Consider the following 25,945-nt stretch of genomic DNA (forward strand, 5'->3'; position numbering starts at 1 on the left):
CCGCAAAATCAAGAGCAACCCCCACTCCAAAAAAACCCTCCAGTATTTTCTGTTGGTCATGTGGATTCAAGGGTGATTAGCATTGAATAGCCTTTCGGCTTCAAATCTTGACTGCTTCCTGCCTGGGGGAATCCTGTGTTGGGATGATTTATTATTATTATTATTATTATTATTATTATTATTATTATTATTATTAGGCCTTGCTCCCGGGAAGGTTCCTCCGCCGTGGCTCCCTACCTATCTATCTACCTTGCCACATATTCTCCACATTGTGTGTATGTCTATGTATATATAAGATATATATACACACACACAAACACATATGCAGGGACAATATGTGATATATATATATATCACACACATATATATATTCACTTCTACCTTCTACCTTTTATTTTTCAGTGATTGGTTTGGGGAGGCACCAAAATTCTGTTCGCTTACACTTGGAAATTACCTAGGGCCGGCCCTGGTGCCACTCCTGGCTTTTTTTAATGTCTGGGTAAGAAAATTGTGGTGGCCAGGGGGAGCTGACCCCTGATGTCATCATGGTGTTCTCCTCTGTCTGCAAAATGATCCTGGATTTCTCCATGGATTATATCGAAATACATTTTGGACCCCTCTACTTTCATATGAGGTTATATACTAGTATATAAGGTATTTACAACTAATGAATTATTTAGTTTTTTTTAATGAGTTAAATAACATAATATGGAATACTAACACCTTTTGTGGTCTAATTGTAACTGTTTCTAGCTAGTTCTGTAATTACAATGTGCCTGGGACTTGAGTAGCTTGGTGAGTTTTACATGATAAGACAGAAGCATATAATATTCTGTTTCTGGAAAAAAAAACTAACTATAAAAAACAACTATTTTGTGTATTTCTACTAATAAGTGGGAAAAACAAAATCAGAATTTAATTTTTAATCACTATGATAATATCCAATTTGGGAGTTTAGAACAATAGCTACTTTCAAAAATAACTTATGAAGTTTGTGTATTGTCTCCTTTTTTGGTGATGTCAACAAAGAAGAAATGGACAAAGTTAGAATTTGCTTTTCTACATTAAAATGCACATGGAAGAAGGTCACTCAAGTAATGTCCTCAAATGACTTAGTGATTAGACATGGAAAATGTCCTTTTATGGATAATCAGTTCTCCAACACTATGCCTGCCTTTTTTTTCTTATCCTAGTGTTCTCTCTCTCACTTTCTCATACAAAGAAGCTTTCAACTTAGTAATGGGTCAGGGGCACTTTAACTTCAGCAGAGAATGGACATAGAGTCTGCATTATTTCACATAAGGAGTCAGCATGTCACAGATAAGACCGCTTAAGTACAGTCCAAAAATCTGTAACTTGGAAGCATTTCCCATGATTAACATTGTGGAACCTCAAAAACAAGGCAAGGATCCAATTAGCATTTCTAGTGTGTAGACTACATTAATTTTCAGAGCTATGAAGGAACAGTCAAGCTTGCTTTTCGGGTTTAGAACTATAAAATGTCAAAAGTGTGTAAATCTATACTAGAAAGAAGATTGTCCTTTAAACCAAGAGATTCCAGGAAAAATAGTCACAGTGGTGAGAAGAGAAGCTGGAAGATGCCAGCCACAGATGCAGGTGAAACATCAAGAGAAAACCACAGTCAGGAAACCACACAACACCCCAGTGATTCTGGCTGGGAAAGCCTTCAACAATACAGAAGCTGGGAACATTACCTTTTGTGTATCCCTGTGTATCCTTCCAAAAAATCCATCCCATTCCCCTGACCTGCCAGCATTCAGAATTTTAAAACAGAGGAATAATAAAATTAGTTACTTTCCAGTATTAAATGTACAATAATTTACATCCCTTTGTTGAAGTGTCATGGTTGCGCTGTTATTAATCACTGGGTATTTTTGGTTTTGAGAATAGGCTTTTAAGATTTTCTGTGTGGTATTTCACAGCTTGAATAATGCACATTTTCTCATTTCAAAACTCTTTGTGTATAAAACAGTTTCAGAATAACAAGTTGTGTCCAGCCTTAGTCATACTGATCCATTTACTTCACTGGGCCCACTCTAACTAAGACTGGATCTAGCCCAGTGTTCCGTATTTCTTCATATGTACAGTCTGTTTTGAAACCACAGTAATACGAGTGTCTTTCATTTACTTTTCCTTGGCAAACATTTTCAAGCCTGGATTGACAACAACCATGTAATTGGAACAATGTGAGTGAACAGGATGAGCGAAAACATAGCTAGCCAAATGAAAACAAATTCTGAACACTACCAGCCACCCCATGAGGCTCAAGCACCTGCACTGGGTGGCAGAATACAATGGGTGGTGATTTCCATGCCACCAAGAGGGCCTCTCACCACCAGAGACTGGAATATCACTTGAAAAAATTCCTTCTGTTACTTTTTGGGCAAGAGAAAAAGCAACAGGGTAGAGCGATGTTATGCTATCTTGTTTATTTTAATCCTTTTTATTGAACATTTTGTTAGCTGGTGTACAGGTGGCAATATTACATTGGCTGTTTACAGCATTTAGATACTTGTCCCAAGTAGTCCAGAAAATAACAAGGAAAAAGAATAAACATCAAAAAGCAAAAACAAAGATTAACAATAAAGATTAGGCTGGAAGGATGGAACATTTCATAATCAAATAATCCTTATTTTGAACATAGTCTTAAAAGAAACTTTCAGTAGTCTGTTGAAGAGGAAGGCACTTGTAGTATAAAGTGTCCTTCCAGAAAGCTTTCTGGCCAAGTGGAGGTTGTTGAAGGTACAGATATTGTGATATTTTTGTGCAAGTTGTTGCATTTTTCATATTAGGGGTGATATTCCTACTTAGCTTGAGTACACAGAATGATATGGAGGGGGTGGTGGGCAAAGTAACTCTGTATTTGTTTTACGCTTGTTGGCCCCTATGAAAGCCATTACTTTGTAGCCACAGTATGCATGCTTCTTGTGGAATTATACATTTTAGACACTATCTAGTGTCAAGTTAGGACAACTGGGAAAAATATTTTTAAGACATGCTGCTGCTGCAGTAATTATTTTGCACTGCTGTGAGCAGCATGGGGCTCTTTTAAAAGAGAGTGAAAGAGAGAAGGAGACAGGGAGGGAGCAAGATTCCTTTTTCTCAAAACTGCAATAAGCAAAGCATCACCCAGTGCTCATTTCAAAAGGCAATGCTGCCAGTTATTGCATTTATCCAGTGCAAGGAACTGATTATGCTTTCATTACCACCCCCCTAAGTAAATCATTAGAAGTTACCTTATTTGCAATGAGTCACTCAATGGCAAATGAACACTTCTCACTAACTCAAATCCCAGGATCCCATAAAATGACACCATAGCCAACTTGAATCATAGCTTTTTAATTACATACCATGAAATGGTACCTGGGTACCTGAAAACCTTCAACAACACATTGGTACCTGGCGCAGCCGGGCTGTGGCGCAGCTGGGCTGTGGCGCAGGCTGGTGAACAGCCTGCTGCAATAAATCACTCTGAGTTTGAGGCCAGCCCGTGGCGGGGTGAGCACCCAACAATTAAAAATAAAAAATAGCCCCTGCTCGTTACTGACCTAGCAGCTCAAAAGATAGTTGCATCTATCAAGTAGGAAATTAAGGTACCACTATAAAGTGGGGAGGCTAATTTAACTAATTTACGACTCCATAAAAATCATTCAGCCACCGTTGGAAGGAGGAAGTGCCATTGCAGTGGATGATGAAGCAGCTGCTCCCCCTGTGGCCGGAATCGAACATCCCCTCAGGAGAAGGTTAAATTGCCTCTGCGTCTGTCTCTGTCTTTGACCTATGTGTATATGGCATTGAATGTTTGCCTTATATTTATACACTGTGATCCTCCCTGAGTCCCCTTCGGGATGAGAAGGGTGGAATATAAATATTGTAAATAAATAAAATAAATAAATAATTCCCTAGCCAGGTTAATCCATATTTGAACACATTTTCAAAGATGTTTTGGAGGTTATAGCTTAACTCTATTTAACTGTAGAACAAGGGTGGCAATTATGTAATCTTCCAGACTTGTTTCTACGATAGCTAGGGCTGCTGAGACTAGTTGTCCCATCATATCTGGAGGGTCTCCTGATTTCTGCTCCTTAGTATATTTGCTCAGACCAAAACTCTCTTGTCTGAACAGCTGCACGAGGCCTGCAATTTGAGACTGTGCTACTCCTGCCAAGTTTCTAGAAGGAAGTGTTTTAAATAACCATGATTAAGGAAATGTGGGTTTCACAATGGAAGCAACTTTAAGGATGTAAATATCTGTCTTATATAGAATATTCTATAAACTATTAGACCAGTCAATCTGCTGCCAGAATTTAATGGAGATTAAATGCCTCAATCATGGATTTGTGTTTGTCCCAACCATTACTTAGGCACATGGGAACTGCAGAAAACGCCTGCATATCCCAGATCATAGTCTCTGGCCAAGTCAGGTGCATGCTATTGGCAAATACTCCAGGAGTGAAATTGTTGATGATGTCCATGAAAATATAAAGGACCAGGTGGCCATGATTCAAAGATTTCAAGGATTTTCCCATTGCTACCATGCACATAATACTGGGTTTTTGACACAATATATTTATTATTCAACTATATATTCTATTTGGAATCTCATTGTGAACATTAATAATCTGATTGTTATCAGAACAAACATGGTCTAACCTGTATAGCAGGCATCCCCAACCCAATGTACATATTAAACATTTCTCCAAAAACAATGATGTTTCCAGAATGTGCTGATGCTGGAGAATATGTGATTTCATGCAGCATCATGCTTCCTACATATGGACCAAAATGGAAGACCATATGTAGAAAGCACAGCCAAAAAGAAACAGTTCCTCACACTTCCAGAAGATATGCTTACCAATCCAGAAGACTTTAAAAAGAAGGAATATAATTATTACAGTCCACCCGACACACATATTCCCTCCACTACTAGAGATAGTACACCTTAATATATCTGCGGTTTTGGAATTCAAGTATATGCTTGCATTACACCAGCAATTCCTGTTTGTGATTGCTGTGTAAAAAAAAAAACATGTTGAACCAGCAAAATCTTTCATCCAAGCGTATTGGACTCTTCATGTTGTCCTAAAAACTGAAAATGCTTCCATATATGTCATGGATGTACAAATCCTGGCAAGGGATCTATATTACTTCTTCAAAGCACTCCCATGCTTTTAAATAACATTTGCTTTTTTCCTCTCAGGACCCATCTACACTGCCATATAATGCAGTTTGAACTGGATTGTATGGTCAGTGTAGACTCATATAACACAGATTGAATTGCTTTGTACTGGATGATATAAATCTACACTGCCATTCAATCCAGTTCAATCTGCATTATAATGACAGTGTAGATGGAGCCAAAGTATCTCAACCTTTAACTCCCATGGTTCTACAGCAATGAGATATAGCAGTTAAAGTGGTGTCAAACTGCATTAATTCTATAGTGCAGATCCACTCCTTATTCTGCAGTTTCACTCAGAATGGGTTAAACCCTTGTGCTGGCAGGACTGCTGACCAAAAGGTCAGCAGTTCAAATCCAGGGAGCAGGATGAGCTCCTGTCTGTCAGCCTAGCTTCCCATGCAGGGACATGAGAGAAGCCTCCCACAGTAAAAACATCGCCGTCCTTTGGACAATGTTCCTGCAGGCGACCAATTCTCTCATAGCAGAAGCGACTTGCAGTTTCTCAAGTCATTCCTGACACACAAAAAAAGCTTGTACTGGAGTTTCATTGGTTCTGTCTTTGAGCTGTACCAATATAAAGTAGTAAAACAATGTCTCAATTTAATTATGCCAACTATGAGACCGCAGAGCAAAATTGGATATGCCACTTCATGGCAGAAGTGCTTTCTTGCAAGATTTCCCACGGTAGAACTCTTAGATGAGATGTGAATCATACATTGAAAAAGCCAAATAGTGATTCTGGCTTTAAGCACCCATGAAATTGAGGGACATTTCATTCCAGACATATGAAATCGAATCTTCGGTGGCATAATTTATTTAAGAAAATTCAAACATAGGTTTTTAGAGTTACCGCCTGTTTCACTCCTAATTTACTGACAGCACCTCAGTAATCCCATCCACATTTCACCTGCAGAGACTAATTACCTGAGTGGCATACAGATGGAGTCTGTTCCCCCACCCCCTCTGTCCTTCAGTGCCAGCTGCCAAGATGGAGGTAGGTGGGCCATGGGAGTGTTGATTTCTAGGCATCTGTGGCTGCTGTTCTGTGTTGCTCTAGCAGTAAAGTCACTGGACCAGTTCCTTTTTAACCACTGTAGATTGCATTTCAGATTTTTCTAAGGTGCCACTAAAGCAGGGAAGAAAAATATGACTTAGAGCACAGAGAGAGAGGAGAGAGAGAGATTAAGGACTCTGTCTGTCAACACTAATGTCCAGATGTTTTAAAGTGCAAGAAAAAACAGAAAGAGGACATTAATTACATACCTCTTTGAAACTTCCTTTAAAAACAGGCTTTAAGTACCTGTTATTCCCATTTCCAACATGCTGCTACCGCCCCATATACCTTTCAGGTGCTACTTATAAAAACAGGCTTAGGAGAACAAAATAGATCCCCAGTCCACCCCCAAAATAAAGGTGTTCCTCATTTCAGATGAAATGCATCCTTATTGAATTAAATAGAAAACATCCTATTAAATTCAAAGCTCGGTATGCATCAGCAAAGGGAAATGCAGGAGCTACTAACAAAATTAAAGACAATAAACAGCATTTTATGTATGGTTCAATATTTGTAGGTGCATTTACTGAATGATGTATTTAAACATATGCATGGACTCCTGCACAGTTAAAATCCATTTTATACATAATGATCAATACAGACTAAAGACAAAAGAAGAGTTAATAGTAGAGGGTATTACAATACAATAGTTTGCTCATAAACAAATTGCAAAATGGCTGAATATTGATAAAAAATGTTTGAATTCCTTATGAAAAACACAGAACTTGATACTGTATTATGTTTCTGGGGATGACCATTGATTGTTAAATTACATATTAACTGCTGTTATAATATGAAATGGAGGAAGAACAGGTGAAGGATTGTATGGTTAAATGCACACAAAATATTAGTCATCAAATTCAGATGGAACAATGGGAAAAATTAGACAGAGTTTGAAATTTACATTGAGTAATGATTGGAAATCCCTTTTAAAAATAAAATAATGATTAGATTGTATTTGACACCAAAGAGATTTTCTAAGATGTATAAAGCAGCTCTCGCAAATGTTTAATGTGTGAGAAAAATGTTGGGATATTTACCATATGCGAAAAAGCCCAAAAACATTAGTCTCAAATTTAAAAGGTTAAATTTATGATGAAACCAGAGTTCTACTTGCTGGGGCCCAAGCGCCAGGTGAAGGGAGAAAACTTCCCCCCTCTGTTCGGCACTTGGGCTTTTAGAGAAGCGCGAGGCATGTCGCTAAGCAGCGGCATACCTCGCGCTTCCCTGGGTCTAAGCACCAAGCGAAGGGAGAAAACTTCTCCCTTCGCCCAGTGCTTGGGCCTTTAGAGAAGCGCAAGGCATGTTGCTAAGCAGCAGCATGCCTCGCGCTTCCCTGGGCCCAAGTGCCTGCTGGAGGGAGAAGTTTCCTCCCTCTGCTAGACGCCTGGGCCTACAATCGGGTTATCCGATTAATCCGGGTAACCCGAATTGCGGTCTGTCCATTTAAATCAGATAACCGGGGTTCTACTGTATTGGGTTGTTTGTAGGTTTGTTGGTCTGTTTTTTGTTGAATAAAAATAAAAATTAAAAATCCTTTTTATATATCAGAGGACAAAAGCATTGAAAGGAAGGGTTGCTGTGTCTGTCCTAACACCCTTCACTAGTATCTTGTGAATGTCTGGACCAGAAAATCATTTCCAGTTTGGTTTCAAATGGTTTTGAGGATGGTAAAGGAAGTTACACTTTAGCTTACCCATACTTTTGGCATATCCTAATGACTTCTAGCCTGCCCAGATGCCCTAAAGGCACCAGAGTCTACCTAATTTTGGAGCTGAGCAGAGTCAGCCCTGCTTAGTACTTGGATGGAAGACTGCCAATGAATACGAGGTCCTGTGGGCTATATTTCAGAGGAAGAAACTGGCAAAACCACCTCTCCACAGTGGCTTTTGCGGATGTGCTTCTAGTTTTGTTATGATGTTCTTATTTTGCTATGGTTAGTAAAGGAGGGGCATACAACACAACTCCTACTTCTGGTATAGCTAGAAAATTCATGCCAAGCAAAAGTTGAGGAGGAACGCTTCTCCTTCACTTCTAGTGATAGCATTACTTAGTTTTTAAATATAGGAATATAAGAAAAATTGAAAACAGCTGACCCATTTTTTATCTTGATGTTTGAATTGCAAAATACTAATATGAAAATATCTCTGTTAATTATCACTAGGAAACTAGAAATATGGGGGAGGCACAGATGGGTCAAAGTACATTGTGGGTAGCATGAGGAAGGGGGCAAGTATTTAGTATTATATGGGTGGTCCTCCCACTTTTTTCCCTAACAGGTGGAAAAATGTATTCATCTCTATCACATCTCAGATTGTAGCATTCTTTATACATTTTTCATGGCCTTCCAAAATATTATTTCTTTTAACCCAGCATTTCCAACCCATTGGCTCTCTATTCTTTGAGAGAGGGGAATACATTAATAACTCCATCACAAAGCAATTTTCAGAATTTACTCAAGACATTTGACATTTATTCTACTGAAAAATTTTGAGATTGTCACAAAAATTTGTTTTTTAAAAAATAAAATAAAATACGATATTTGTATTGTATTCTACAAATATAAACTTATGTTCTGTAAATAATAATAATTTTATTTCTTACATGCTTTTTCTCATGGCTCAAGGTGGGTTACAGCATCACTAAGAAACACATAATCATCAACACATTCTATAAAATACACATATTAAAACATATTTCTACAAAATACATATTAAAATACACGGAATAAAGATTAAACACAAGACACAGGTTTAAAATTTGTGATTAAAACTGGCTGGGTATACCTGCTGGAAGAGATAGGTCTTCTGTTTTTTAAAAGACAAAGGACAATTTATCTAGAACTGAGCTCAATTAAACCAAGGTAAACTATATAACATGCCCATATATTACTAATTCTCCTACAATTACACTATGTTGCACAATCTTTCTTCCTGGGTAATAAATGTCATTTCCTAATTGGTTCTATCATAAAAGCATGGGGAAAGTTTATTAAACTGCAAAAACTTTGTTTTTGCGGTCTGCACAAAAAGGTTCAATGGCATATTTCCATTAAGGAAAATTACAAATGAAGTGCCTAGACTGAAGAAAATAAAAGTATTACACTCAGCCGAAAAAATGAAGTTTCTGGAGTATAACAACTACTTTCAAAGTAAGTACAACACAATTAAGCAGGAAATAACACTTTCAAACCAAGAACAGGATTTTTTTTTTCAAATGTTGTTACATATTGTTGTTTCACCAAACAATAAAATGGTTATTATGCAACTCAAGTGAAGAATGAAGATATAATGAGAATCTTGGGTCATCTTCTTAGATCTTCTCCATGTTTTACATCTTTGCTTAGAAGACCCACATTGGTGTTGCCTAATTTTTAATGAGATGTGAGGACATTTCCGATGCAGAACCACATAGAACTGGCAGTGACTTGACATATTGTCCACTCTGAAAATATCATGATGATCTACAGCCACAGCACATCTGGGAGCCTTATGCTCTGTGCCTGAGGAGAACCTTAATTACTTCCATTCTATGCTCACAGCATTCCTTGCAAACAAAGACAACATGGGGTAGAGAATGAAAATGCATTTTTGCCTACTACAGGCAAATGGGACAGTACGGGATTAATTGGGACTGATTTATTATAATTATTATCACCATCATTACTACTGTCGCCATCATCATTATTGAAAACATTTTAAACAATGATTATTTACATCACTGAGTTTACAACGCATTCATAATTTCAGGAAAATAAAATACCCACAACTGTAATCAGATTTTTGGACAACTACCACATGTACAGTCTTCCTAGAATCTTAAAAGAGTTTTATTTTTTTTCAGGATCTTCATACAATGCCCATATTTTGAGTGCATATCATTCTGAGAAGATAGATTCACACCTTTAGACTAATAGTAGATTCTTGATTGTTTGTGGACAAGACTGATTCTGAGACTTTGATATCTCCCGCTACTGTATCAGAGCCTCTTTCATTTGAATATTGATAGCAATTGCACTTCTGGTTCTATATTTGTATGGAAGTGGGTGTCTTGAAGTCTAAACTGAAAAACATAAGGAAGCTACAGTATGAGCAGACCTCTTCTGGTTATCATCCCTATTACAGTGTTTTGATTTGACATGTGCCCAGTATCCAGAGGGCTCTAGATTCAGGCCCAGAAGGATTAATGGGAAAAAATCAGGGTCTGGAAGCCATACCCTCTGCTAAAGAGGTTCCTTCCCCTTTATCCCAAACATTCAGTATACTGCGTATGATTACTTGCTGGCAAGAAGAATGTATTCCATACAAATCCAGATGGACTTTTGTGTTGTATGTGGGCAGTATGCATTAACTACCTTATATACCCATGTATGAGTCTAGAAATGTTAGTTAAAAAATCAATCCAAAAAACACAAGTCAAATAATCAATGTCTATATCCATGGTCTTAGCAAAACATGAACAATTCCCTCCACTATGTAGATTGGTGAAAGGCAAAAGCTTAGTCCATCCTGGAAGAGTCTAAAATAAGCACTGGCCCCCTCTATTCTCTCCACCATAGTGCTATTTTTAATTCCTGGTTGGGAAAATTGTAACATTGACTAGGGGTAACTCGTCCCCTGAGGTGGCACTAGTACTTTCCCCTTTCCATGGAACAATACTCAAACTATCTACAGCTCATATGAAAATCCATAATTTTGGTTCTCAAACCTGCACTTGACTTATACATGGTCAGCTAATATTGGAGTATATATGACATGTATAATTCTTTCGTAGAGCCAGAAAAGTTTGTTTTTGTATTACAACTCCCACCATCCTCCAATTAAAAAGTAACATTTCCAAGCATTGTGTTTTCATCTTTGACCTACAAAAAGCCACAAAAGGGAGATATTAAGTACCGGACAGCTGTAAATAACCCTGTTAGGAAACCTATTATGTGTTACCAAAACCTGTACGGCCCCTAAATTTTGTAATCAGGGTTCACCAGACCAAAACAAATGAATGTCACTTGTAAAAATCTGCAGTAGGGTCCAACTGAAAAATTAAAACAATACTTTGTCTTCTGTTTCTGTTGGTGGAACTTAAATGTGCCTAATGTTTGTCCAGCAAGAGTTAACATCCTGGGGTTGCAGCCTAGACCTGCACGTTAGTACAAATCAATGTAGATCATTGGCACTTGCATTGATTCTGGAAGTGTAGCTACCTCCAGACTCCACAAGCAGTTCCAAATATGTTGATTTTCACTTAGAACTCCAATACTCTGAAAATCTGAAAAAACAATCTTGGCACTGCGCCCACCTGCATAACTAATCCTAAACATTGCTTTAGCTGTCTTTGGCTCAGGGAATGAACACAGCAACAATGTTGGATCTGTACAGGGCTATTCCCTTCCTCTCTTTGAAGATAATGTTGTTATTTGTTTGCAAACAGAAAGACTGCTTCAGGCTGGTGAGAAATGCCAAAAGCTCAGTCAAAATGATGTCCTTTCATTGAAGGAAAAATATATTTGGAGCATCTTCAAGAAGTGGTGGACGGTAGAGGGAAAAGGGAGAAAAGGGATAGCATGGGGAAATAGTTTTATGTTGGTTTAACTATATATATACACACACAAACATAGATACACATTACTCAGCTTTATACTCGTTTATCACATTTTAAAATCAACAATATACTTTTCTTCTTAAATCTTTTTCTTACACAGTAATTGTGATTAAATAATGAAAACCAAATGCAGGGGAGTTCATGGTTGAAGCCTGAAACATGACATTAATACTTAAATAGTGGGTTTGAATGCCACCTCACAGTATGAACATTACAGGGGAGCTGATTCATTAATGTTTGGTGTTTGTAGTCTGGAACAGTATTGATTCACCCCTGCCTTCTCCTAGAGGCCTGATTCCAATTGATAGTTCTAGCTGACTGAATTAATGGAAGCTTATTAAGACAGTGCCTAAGTAGGTTCCTTTGATTTAATACGTATACTTTATTTGGGTCAATTGGATTTAAGCAATTCATTATTTGAAACTCTTCAAATAATGAATTGATTGTTTTATTGTTATGTTTATATATTGTTTGTGACCTGGGCTTGGCCCCATGTAAGCCACCCCGAGTCCCTTTGGGGAGATGGGGCGGGGTATAAAAATAAAATTATTATTATTATTATTATTATTATTATTATTATTATTATTATTATTATTATTATTCAACCACAATTTAGCATAGCTTCTCTCCTTATTGTACATTTAATGATATGCTTCCAATAATGTGCTTCCAAAAGACAAAAGAAAGTCAGATGTTTGCCCAACAGATATATCATTGAGTTGCTGTGAGTTTTCCAGGCTGTATGGTCATTTTCCAGAAGCATTCTCTCCTGACGTTTCGCCCACAGCTATGGCAGGCATCCTAAGAGTGGATGTAATTATATGCTTTTAAGCTTGAATAATGTATTTTATGGATTATTGTTAATGGTTTTAAATATGTTGTTGTTTTTTATTGATTTTGTGTGGCATTGAATTTTGCCGGTTGTTGTAAGCCGCCCTGAGTCTCCTCGGGTAAGAAGGGTGGGGTAGAAATGTTGTAAATAAATGAATAAATAATAAGAGGTTGTGAGGTATATTGGAAACTAAGCAAGGAACGTTTATATATCTGTGGAAGGTTCATGGTGGGAGAACACAGGTATGCCATTGCTGAAAACTAACAGTGTTGATTTGAAAGAAAGAAAGAAACCTACAACACAATCCTCCCAAAACATTCCATACATTCTAAGTCTGTTACACCAGGGGGGTCTTCACATGGGGCATTTTTGCCCTATTTTGCAGCATTTAATCACAACAAGGACAGGGTCTGCCATGCACCATCACATGATGCATGGCAGCCCCGTCCACATTCCTCCCAAAGTGAAAAAGCAGCAAAAGGTGTTTTCTCCTCCACTATGAGAAGGAAAGTGTAGTCAGGGTAGCTCCAGTGGAGCAACCCACACTTTCCTCCCCTTTTGGCCATGTGATGACAGAAAGGGTGATGGGCCATGAGCTGCACGTTACCGCTCTTTCTGCCATCTGATGAGGAGAGGGAAAGGGTGCCAAAGCACCTCTCCCATACTCTCCATGTGATGAGGGGAGGAGGGAGGGTGCACGCAGTGCCACAAGCCACCCTGTGCACCTTCCTTTTCACTGTCAATTGCCTGTGCAACGCCATGGCCCAAAAGGGCCATGTGAAGAGGTCGCAAGAGTATATTCAACTGAACTCAATCAATTGTTTCTGGTTAAATATGCTATCAGATCCATTTGTAAATACGTAAAAGGCCTGAGAGAGTAAAGCAGTCTTTGGTGGCAAAATGACTACCTGTAATCGAATTAATTCAATGGTTCTACTCTAGTCATTACTCTAGAATTAATGAAGTTTCACATACTTTAACTGCTATAGCTCAATGCTATGGAATCCTAGGATTTGTAATTTGTTTTTTTGTTTTGTTTTTTGTTTTTCCTGTGTCAGAAGCGACTTGAGAAACTGCAAATTTCTCAAGTTTCGTGAGGAACCAGCACTCTTTGGCAAAGAAGGCTGAAGACCCAAAACTACAACACCCATGATTCTATGGCTTTGAGCTCTGTCAATTAAAGTATTGTCGAACTGCATTAATTCTACAGTATCGGTGCGCCCTCTTTCTCTTATCACTACAAGTAAGTTTGTCACCTATAGAAAATTTATTTTAACACTAATACACATAGTCAGATCTGGATTGGAAATGGGGTAAAAGACACAAAGTTGGGAAGAATATTCATTATAACTCATTCTCCACTCAAAAAACAGGAATCGCAACAGCCAAGAAATCTTGCCAGGACAAATAATAGATCAATGCAAATCTTGCACAATATTTCTTCCCATAATAGAACATCCTATGTAGACAAATATGGAAGGTTTTGTGGAAAGTGCTGCTTTCTGTGCAGAAAACACTGTTTCCTGTACAAAATATTGAGTTTCCACAAATACCCATCTAGTTTTCTCTGCATAATAATTCTTCCACAACACTTTGGAATATTCATAATATGAAGAGATTTCTGCAGAAGAATGGTTGCTTTCTCTCACAGCAAGAAGAAAATTGTTACAATTATTCATCCACACATGCAAAGATTAAATCCCAGATGATTGGCAGCCATAGTGAGCGATAACACTTGTATAACCTAACATTTCTAGAGAAGATGTTCTAATTCCAGGGAGGAGATTCCATGGCAGCTCAACCTGCAAGACAAATAGAGTTTCGCACAGCTGCCAGCTCATGAAAATGAGAGCAGCTTTGTAACTGGTCCCGACTCCTCAATAACAACAACAGACTGCACTCAGTCTGCGTGGTTGCCAGTTCTCAAGTGGCCCCATGATGAAAACTTTCCACTTGAGCTCATTCTAATGCTATCATAAAAGATATGATTAAGTAATCAAACTTCAGACCAATGACAAATCTTTATTGGTTCTCTCAGTAGGAGAAGAAAGATCTTTCTAAAAAGAAAAAGGCAGAAATCCTATTCATGGGAAAGAGCTTTTTGCTAAAAAGGGATGGATGTGCTTCTTTCTTGTAATGAGTACCAGTGAATATTTTGTATAGTTATTTTCAAACCACAGACAATTTTTTTTTTTTGACTGCAGCTGCCAGAATTCTCAGACCAGATAACCATTGCCTAGGGCAGTGATGGTGAACCTTTGAGAGACCAAGTGCCCAAACCAGGGCTGTGTTGGGGACTTAGGGCAAGGGGGGAGAGTCGGGTGGCGAGCAAAGGGTGGGCAAGCAAGAGTGGGCAGTCAGGTGGGCAAGGGGGCAAGCAGGAGAGTGAGTGGGCAAGCAGGTGGATAAGCAGGGGTCAGGAGAGTGAGCAGGGGCGGGCAGGCAAGTGAGTGGAGGCAAGAGGGTGAGCAAGAATGTGAGCAGGAGGCTGGCAACAGGGTGCCCCTTCTGGCATGCATGCCATAAGTAGGTTTCAGAAAATAATTCCAGCATAATTTGTTCCTTACTTTTGATTAAAGTAGTAGACTATATTAAGCATGTGTTATACTTCACAGAAGATTCTTTGCTTTATGGCATACTCTGTTTGAAAGGCTATCTGCTCTAGATCTGGTTTAAAGATAAGATACCATAGGAATGGAAACTAGGGTCATTGAGGTAATCCATCAACGATAGCACTGGACAAGTGACTAAGCAGACACACTGCTCAGTTAGGTACCTTCCTTACTATTTAGAGAAGTCTTGTGTGACTACTTAAACAAATAAATATGTATGCCTGGAGCCCCCAGTGGCATAGCATGTTAAAGCGCTGAGCTGCTGAACTTGCGGACTGAAAGGTTGCAGGTTTGAATGCGGGGAGCGGAGTGAGTGCCCGCAGTTAGCCCCAGCTTCTGCCAACCTAGCAGTTTGAAAACATGCAAATGTGAATAGAAGGTAGGAAGGCAGGAAGGTAACACTGCTCCATGTAGTCATGCCAGCCACATGACCTTGGAGGTATCTATGGACAACGCCGGCTCTTCAGCTTAGAAATGGAGATGAGCACCAACCCCCAGAGTCGGACACAACTGGACTTAGTGTCAGGGGAAAACCTTTACCTTTACATATTTTTCATATGTCTCTAAGAACCTTATCACATTGGGATATAATCCATTTATAACAATATGCATCCCACTGCTTTTTCTGATTGATTGCATACTGTTTTTAGACAGGATACAAACTGATCCCATCACGCTTAAATACTGTGAATTTTACTGTCAGAAAATACTCCTCTTTGACTCATTGCACCACAGAAGGCTGGCTCCTCCCAATCCATTTGGAAGACTCCCTACATCACTCCATGACTGTTGCCACCATGATTATGCCAATTAAAGACTATTCACTACTGATAAGGAAATGGTTAAATGCTATCTGACAGAATATACATTTCTGCTAAATGCTGGGAAGTTTAAATGGGCTAAATGTTTTTAGCATCATTACAGGCGCCTTATTAAAATACCAAGAATTGTGAATTACAACAGAAATTAAAACATCATGTCAATACCTAAAACAATTACAATATGTCCTTGGTATCCACTAGGATTTGGTTGCAAGCCCACCTATGAATACCAAATCTGTGGGTGCTCAAAGCCATTATATATAGTGACATAGTAAAATGGTTCCCCTTATATAAAATGGAAAAACAAGATTTGATTTGGGGATTAAAAAATTCAAGTTATGAGTGGTTGAATTTATGGATACAGAATGCATGGGCTGATTGACCAGAAATAATTTTGCAAATTAAAGCACTAGTTCACAGAGTAATACAGATGTCTAAATCTATTACTGCCAGAAAGAATAAACTCTATGGACCAATGGAAACTTGGTAAATCAATGCTGATGCATGTTTCATTCATTCAATAGATGTCCTCTACTTGGGACTAACAACTGGATTTAGATCAGTATCTTGCTGTTTGCTTCTGAATAAGAGCTGCTATTCATTTTCCTGAACTATTGCCTTTTTCTTTTTCTCTAAAAGGTCACCGAATATAGTATTGAAAGACTTTTCTACTAAATATTGTATACTAGTACCTTCCAAACACCAAAGGGAGGCAAATTATGCATCCTGTGGGAAAACACACACAGGATGTCATCCATAGGGGATGGGAGTGGAGAACAATGGAATGGAATGCCTGCTTGTAAAGTGCCAATTACAGGGCTACTGTCACTCAATAAGCCAAGGAATTAGTATTTCTTCCTGCCTGGATGAGTTTCCACACAGGCTGTGGCATATCTTTCCAGATGGCTGAACCCCTAAAAGCCTAAGGCAGACTAAGCTTCTCCATCAATGAGATGCAGGATCAGATGCAGTGCAGTAGACTTCCGAGACACAGCCTTTCTGAGTGACAGCTACAATAATGGAAGTTTAAAGGGTGGGGAGGGGGTGGTCTCCTGCGTAGTAATTTCTTGCAGGCCATCTAAAGCTTTAATCACCTGTATTTTATGGGTCACATTGCAAAAATAACCTTCCTTTTCAACAGAAAGCAGCCGCAAGGAACAGAGATAGAATCAAAGGTTCAAAGCACAATACATTTGGTGCCTTGTAGATCAGCCAACAAAGGAGTCTTCCTTGAGGACAACACTGTAGCTTCTAAAATATTGTCAGTGACCTCCACTTTCTGAACATTTCTGGTAGCCTCCTCCACTCTAAATCTGCACATTGTGTATATCCATAGGGGATATGCTCCTGAACTTAGTGTGGTTATGTGAAACCATGAATAATAGTGAACCCTACTGAAATCATGGACTTGTGACCAATAGTAGCATAAAGTCACATTAGAGGGCCTAGAAAATGCCAATACAGTACATATTTTGTTGGATGTGGATAAATTAAACCACAGATACCAGTCCTCTGGGTACAGGAATAATATTTCATTAATTTATTCAGTGACTTCAGTAGATTATTGTGGGAAACAGATAAGAGCTATTTGATAGTGGAATATATTTCCTCCAAGTATGGTGGAAACTCCTTCTCTAGGAATTTTTAAGCAGAGGCTGGATGGCCATCAATCAAGAGTGCTTTCCTTGGGTGTTCCAACTCTGTGACTCTATGATTCTATGATCAGAACTCTTCTCAGATGGTACATGGATGGCATATGGTCTTGGTACTTTCTAGTTACCTGAGTGTTCAAATAAATGTGAGTCTAGTACATAAAGCAGAGTGTTTGCCTTAGAGGTCCAGGTTCAAATTTCCAAATAGTTATGAAACTCCCTTGAGTGACCATTGACATATCATTGTCTCCAAGCTTGACCTATCACACAGGATGAAATGGAGAGAAAAGAAGGCCATGTATGCTAACTTCAGCTTATTATAAGAAAGACAGAATAGAAATGATGAACAAGCTGATCCCATTGGCTAATGACTGACCCTCAGGAATGTGTAACACATGCCTGCATTTCCCAGTTGTTAGCTAGCAGTTTAACTGTCCTGATCTTATTACAGTAAGAGATAAATCAGCAAAGAAATCTTCTTGACTGACTAGAAACACTGCTTCTATCTGCATCCCTTGGATTTCTGGAACCCTTTTGGAAATGATGACGTTCTTCCTACCTCAGATCTCATAAGACACTTCAAGGTCTTACTGCCTTTCCACAAAGAAGCGAACACTGATGTAGAAAGTTCCCCATACAGTAGTACAAAGGGATGCTTAGATTATCAGAAAATGTCTACATATCCCTTCACTCTAGAGAGGAACATTACATCATATTGTTTGTTATGCTTCTCACTAGCACTACCACAAATCTTGTTATGGAACTGCCACTCCATTGATTTTAGAGCATTTCAGAAAAAGAGATCTGGTGTCCCCTATATACTTGAACAAAATGCCACGTGCTTTATTGAGCAGGGAAAACAGTAACCTACTACTATTGTGCTGCTTCATTCCTAAGGAGATGGCAGCCCAAGAAACCTTATATTTGGATTTCCTGGTTTATGTCACAACCTTTGTGTTGTTTCAACAAAGTTTTATATCTAATTTCCTTGTTTTTGTTTAACCTCAATAATGAAAAGGAAATAGTTTTCTGTGAGGTTAAAACTAACCTATTATTGAGTGAGTTTGAGGAGTGATCAGAGACTTAATGGGAGAGCATGCACTGAGGCAAAAAAGAAACATATATTAAAGAAGGGAGCATGGGAACCAAGACCTATCAAGAATAGGAGATTAGGGTTTTTTAAATATAAAAAAGGAGAGGGGGGATTGCCTCAAGGGGCAAAACAAGACCCCCTAAGACTAGCAAAATAATGCTAAATTCTTTCAGTATCATAATGCAATAAGTAAATAATGAAACAACGAAGACACAAGGAAGTTGAAGAACTATGAAGTCAGCTGGTGTACAGGTATAAAGCTAGTCCACATGATTGTGCAGAAAAATATTAGGCTAGATTAAACATAGTGATCATTAGCATCACATAATCATATTAACTGCTGCAAGCAACTTCACTGTCGAATGGATGTTATTGAACTGTAACTCCTATTAATCTTAGGCAGAATGGGTAAAGATAACAGATAATGGTAGATTTAATGCAAAATCCTTTCACTGGCATACAGTCTTGTTCACACTAACATTATCACTCTTACATAGTGCATGAGAAAGTTAGCTTTTGGACTGGACTTCCATATACAACCACATGTTGACTATCCGACTCCTGTTAATCTGGCTTCTTTTTTGGGTTTGCACCTCTCACACATCTGAAGCACCAGTATTTGGGAACTGGATCCAGTTTGGGCCCCTTGAAAATTGAGAGAAGTCCACCACCAACTGAGTTTTAGTATCATCTTGAGAATTTTAGTTAACAAGAACGACCTTACCAGTAATGCAATAGGTATCTGAGTCTGGCAGCAACAGAGGCATTGTTGTGGCTGTTTTTGATCCAGGACTTTCTTGACAGTTTGATGAAGTGGTATTTTGGTGGATTGAAAATGTCGGCAGCACTCAGAATTTTGCTGTTTCTCAAGAGTTTGGTTCTGTTGAAGATGATATTTGAGAATCTCTGACACCTCTTCCATATCTATATTTGACAAATGAGTGTACAAACTACTACACTAAAGTACACAGAAATCTATAATAAGTATAGAGATACAGTTGTCTATTACTAACTGATATACCGGATAGACCACTGGTAACAGACAAATTGTAATTCTTACAGGCGCATGAATAATGTAGAAATGAAAACTGTTTACAACATTACAACAAACATTATATTCATGTTTGTATGTTTTTTCAATAACAGATAAGTATGTTCAGTATGTTGGTTCTCAGTTTTACTTACAAACGTTTGGTGTTGCAATGGGGAGCCCCCTAGCGCCCTCTCTGGCCAATCTTTTCATGTCTAATTTAGAACAAATGTGGATCCTTAATAACACTAAGAATCAATTACTACAAGATATAATATATTATGGAAGATTTATAGACGACATTTTTCTAATTTGCAATACTAAGGAAACTGCAACACAACTTAGCACATGGTTAAATACAATACATGACAATATAAAATTCACCAGTACCTACAGCCATACAAGCATTAATTTCTTGGATGTCACAGTATACAAAAATGGCAAGAGATTGATGGTCAAAAACTATAGAAAGCCAACAGATAAAAACTCCATAATGCATTACTCCAGCTTCCACCACCATAAATTAAAAACCAACTTACCTTTTGCACAATTAATAAGATTGAAACGCAACACTAGTTCCCCTGAGGATCTTGCTACAGAAGTGTCTATCTTTAAGAAACAGTTTAAGGAGAGAGGTTATCCAACAAGAATCATAAACACAGCTATTAGGAAGGTAGAATCTATAGACAGGAGTAACTTACTAAAGGAACAAACAAAGCAACGCAATGATCGCATCATTTGGCCATTAACTTTAACACAATTCACTCCAAAAATCCACAAAATCATTAGAAAGCATTGGCACCTAATTAGAGATATCCCGGGATACCAAAACTTACCATTATTAGCCAATAAACGCTCAAGAAATCTTAAGGACATACTAATAAACTCTGATTTAACAAAACCCAACATTTTGAAGAAATCCAACCTTAGAGGCCACACAAACTGTGGACATTGTGTTGTTTGTTCTCAGTCTCTTAGAATCAAACAATTTATACATCCTACTTTAAAATTCAATATTCAACTACGAAGTTTCACTACATGTAACACTGACCAGGTCATTTATTCTATAGAATGTCCTTGTGGGCTCTTATATGTGGGCATGACTTCTAGATCTCTAAAAATCAGAATATTAGAACATTGCTCACGTATCAAGAATAAAGCATCAGATTCCATCCTTTATTCACATTTTTTAGAGAAATCACACTTTGTGGATCACCACAAAACCCCATGGGGACATACAAAGGATTTTACTACAGAGGGAAGCCTTTTGGATATTTAAATTACATACAGTCCATCCACATGGCTTAAATGATAAACTAGATTTCTCTTGTTTTTTGTAATTACCCTTAATGAGTTCTCCAAGTAGCTAGTAATCCTTAAAAAGGGAGCTACCTCCATGAGCTAATTGCTCACAAATGGAAGGCAGAAGGATCATTATCCACAGTAGAAGTGCTACAGCAGAGCCACAAACTCCTTAGTGGAAGTAAGTGTTTTTCTTTGTTTAATGGATGTTAAACTAATGAGAAATTGTGTAATGTTACTGGGTGCTGGCAACAGCAAATCTATTATGTTGTCTTTTTTAAATATAGTTTACAAAAGCTTCAGGAGAGTCTACTACAAACTCAAAGTCTACTACAAAGAACCCTCAGAAGCTACCTGAAGGGATTTTGATCCAGAAACAAGGATTACAAAATACCCGGGAATCCTTGTTGTTCTACATTGTTTTACAATTCTTTTGCGTATTTTCAAGACAATTATTTGCATGGGACAATGGTGAAATTATCTGGAGTGTGAACTATAGTTTACAGAAGAAATCATCTGTTGTTTATTCCTTTGACCATGCATTTCTAAGACTTTTATTTATGTGGGACAATACTGGAAACTAAGTGTTGTACTCAGATACTGAACATACTTATCTGTTATTGAAAAAACATACAAACATGAATATAATGTTTGTTGTAATGTTGTAAACAGTTTTCATTTCTACATTATTCATGCGCCTGTAAGAATTACAATTTGTCTGTTACCAGTGGTCTATCCGGTATATCAGTTAGTAATAGACAAATGAGTGTACAAAGTCAGAGGAGGTGATTGCGTTCAGCTTGACCATGATGACTTTTAGTTGGACATCCAACTAAATAGTCCACAGATATTTTGGCCATCAACTCCCAGAAATCCTAACAGCTGATAAAGTGGCTGGGATTTCTGGGAGTTGTAGGCCAAAACACCTGGGGACCCACAGGTTGCGAACCACTGCTCTACCCAATCCAAACAACAGATAATCCCAGTTCCTAGAAAAGAACCAGACGCTAAGGGCCCTTTCACATTACCCAGAACTATAGCACTAAGATTCCATTAACTGCTATGGTTCCAGCTTTTGGGATTTTGGGATTTGAAGTTCAAAGAGGAATATTTAGAATTCTCAGGCAAAGAATTCTAATCTCTCATCAAACTGTAAAGTCTAGAACTCCATAGTACGGTATGTAGTTAAAGTGGAATAAGACTGCCATAACAGTGTGATTGTGGCTCATCATCTTAAGGTATATTCAAAATGTTGCAACTCAAGCAATGCTTCCAGTTGTCTCAAAATGGGACCACTAAAATGTGTCACTGACAAAAGGAAAACTGTAATTCACATTTACAAGATGATCAAAAAGTGATGCATTCTTTCCAAATGCAGTTCTTATTGTTTAAATTTGACTGAGATGTTATAATGCCTTACAAGGAGCAGTTATTTCCTATGAAATGCTCTAAGGGTTAATGCTGCCTTTTTAGAAGAGGCCAGTTTCAGTCAAGCACGCTGCTGTTGCTTTTGCAAAAGCATACTTTCCCTATTAAGACGAAGTTTTCATTGTACTTCCATCATGCTGAGCAGAAAGGGATTATTCTTCTTTCAGCAGTTGAAGTACAAGCTCCACAGTCAGTAGGAGATTGACTATTACCAGATACGCCATTCGGTTTATAAAAGACTGCAGCTCTTTGAAGAGGATGCATTTGTTTCCTAATAAAGGCTTGACATGCTATGCCCAAGCCAGACAAAAGCTGTCCTTTCCCTCTGATAGTAGCACTTCTTAATAATCTCAGCCACTGCAGATTCATATAGGTCTCCTACTGTTTTGTATCTAGCAATGCGATGGTAATGATGGTGAAGAAGATGATGATATATAAGAAATGTTGACTGTAATCCTGCACTGGGAGAAAGAGATGTAGCACAACTCTGTAGCTACTTCTTTCCAAGTTATTCCCTCTCCAGATCCCATCTTCAAGTGATGCAGTCCCCATTACATGGTAATTTCCATGTTGGAGAGCTGGAGGACCAGTGGAGATGTGCCTGACTGTTTTCCCATAGCTCACTTCCTTTCAAAGATATGATCAACAGGAACAACCCAACAACAACAATAACAACTTCTTTATTCTTATATTCCGAAGGGACTCAGAGCGGCTAACATGGGGAGCAAGCTCAGTAGAACAAAAATTAAAATATATCACTATAAAAATACACATGCATTACAAAGCATTAGACACATAAAAACAAATAAAACATCATAAAAACATGAACTCAACAACAACTGATAGCCAGTAGCTGAGCACAGTGGATGTGGTCAGAGCTGAAAGGGCTCCCAGTTGCCTGTTGCATTGTATCCAACTACAGGATAATACTTTGATGCCTCTCCACTGATTCCCCTGATCTCCAACAACACAGAAGTGACCATGTCGTGACAGCTGCCCTGCTTGAAAGATGAATTTGAAGGGAACTTTGATCATTTTGCTGTCAGTAAAGAAAATCAACTTCTGTAACAATCAAAAAGTAGATTGCAATTGCATTACTACAACTTAAGGCCGTCATAATTCACGAACTACATCCTAGCTACAGTTTTCCCAAAGGTTACTAACATCCCATATGCTCTTCAGCTAAGACAGAGACAAACCCAGAGCAAAGATTTATGCGGATATTAAACAGAACAAAAAACCCTCTACAGCATAATCCCCTTAAGACAGATTCAGATCTAGAACAGCAAATAATTCATAGAAATATCTAGCACTATCCTGTTTTGAGTAATTGAAGCTTAGGCTTTCTTCTATTTATTTATTTTTGTCTTGCAGCACCCCAGTCATTTTCAGCAACACTGTGGAAATTATTGTATGAGGGTGTCAAGATACAGTGTTAATTAGTGCTGCGAAACCTATAAAGCTGGAGTACCACAAGCAAAAAATCCTCTCCTTGTCACTCACAGAAGTTGTTATAAAACTGGCACACAGGCCTGGGCATACCCTCCAAGCAGTTCCCTCAGGCTCCTTCTGATCACTTTTTGGTAGTGGCTGAATAAAATTTTATTCCAATAGCTTTGTAACATGTGATTTTGTTGCTCCCTTGAGGATTTTTGAGTCAGTTTTTGTTGTAATTTTATCTTGTTCTTTACTAAAATTTTATGCTGTAAATCAGGAGTGAGTAAAAGACCGTGTTCAGCCTCCATAAGGACCGCCACCCCGCAAAACTATTTCTGGAGATGTCAATCCATCCAGACTCTCTAAACAACCTTTTTTTAAAAAAAAAATGAATTGTCTTTTCTTGAAACTTCCATGATTGTTAATTTATTTACCTTTTAAATAAGTTGTAACCTGCAGCCTCTGCATTGTCCTACATTTGGGAGGATGGGGACAGTTTTCCAAAACTTGAAGTGGACTTCCAGCTGCTAATATTTTGTTTTCCCCCATTTTGGCAGTCTTCACAGTCCCAGAAGCAGGATATTAGACCCTGGACCTGCCACAATGGCCCACCCCTGCTGTAAACCATTTTAGGTACTCTAAGAGCAAAAGAACTCAATTTAATCATCAGCATCAATGGTAGTGAATCAATGCATGGATAGTGTTTGGTTTAAAGTGCTTAAATCATGGCCAACAGGACAGTTGTCCGAACAAAAGCTTGAGGCAGACTGCCTTTTTAATCATTGGCCATTTCAGCTCATTTCTCTGATTTACAGTTTCCTGATTTGCAGGTTGTTAAAATACTTGTTAGAAAGTGAGGCCTTGAAGAGGGGGAGGACCTGCCTGGCTGGTCTGGAAAATGTTCCTACATAATTATGCTGATGACTGAAAATCAACCTGAAAAGAGCTTTAATTCATAGCAGCTTATACAATAAGGGAGATTTCGGGAGGGGTTTATTCTCAACTTATATTTTTAATAAGTTTCATTCATCTTCATATCCTGTGCTGCAGGCCCCCAAAGCATATGGATTTATGTGACTAAATCGGCTCTAATCCTGCTCTCAGGATTTGATTCATTTTCTGGAAACACTTTCTTAGGCAAATAAATTCTTCCAACTGAAAGCTAGTTTTATGTTTATGTTCTAGATGTGATCTTTAAGTACTGAAGTAATAAAAGGAATAGTTTCTCCTCCCCACACAAGGAGCAGGGGAGGAATGGGCTTCTAAAGGGTGTGCCAATTGTATTTATCATGTAAAAATGTGGCTCATTTTATGCATAAAGAAAATAATAGGTATGGGTTTTTTTGCTTCTAGATGCAGAATTTTTGTGGAACTGGAATTCTTACAGGATATCTAAAAGTATGTTAAGATTTGCCCAAACAGGAAAGAGCAATTGCAAAACTCTTATCTCATTTATTTATTTACCCTATTTATAGCCCACCTTTCTGTACCCCGAAGGGGACTCAAGGCGGCTTACATATGGCAATTATTCAATGCCTTAAGCACATACAAAATATAATCTCATCTCTGCCCCATCTTATGCTATCAGAGAGAAAAATAGAATTGTATTTTGTGGCTTCTGATCAACCAGAGGTTGTAGTTCAAAACAAACACTGGCCAGTTCAAAAACAAAACAACTTCAAACCATATTTTATGAAGCTAGTTTGTTAAACTAATCAAGTTTGATGTAAAGAGTTATCTACGTACCATATATCGTCTCTGGTTTGTATATAATGATAAATGAGAATCTGAAATGATACTTGGCTATGTAGGGCAAGGGAATATGGAAATGTAAGTATTGTTTCAGCTTTTTCTATATCAAGAACATCAAACACAACAGACTA

Source organism: Anolis carolinensis, chromosome 4 (genome assembly GCF_035594765.1).
Source record: "Anolis carolinensis isolate JA03-04 chromosome 4, rAnoCar3.1.pri, whole genome shotgun sequence".
In the NCBI taxonomy this organism is placed as follows: Eukaryota; Metazoa; Chordata; class Lepidosauria; order Squamata; family Dactyloidae; genus Anolis; species Anolis carolinensis.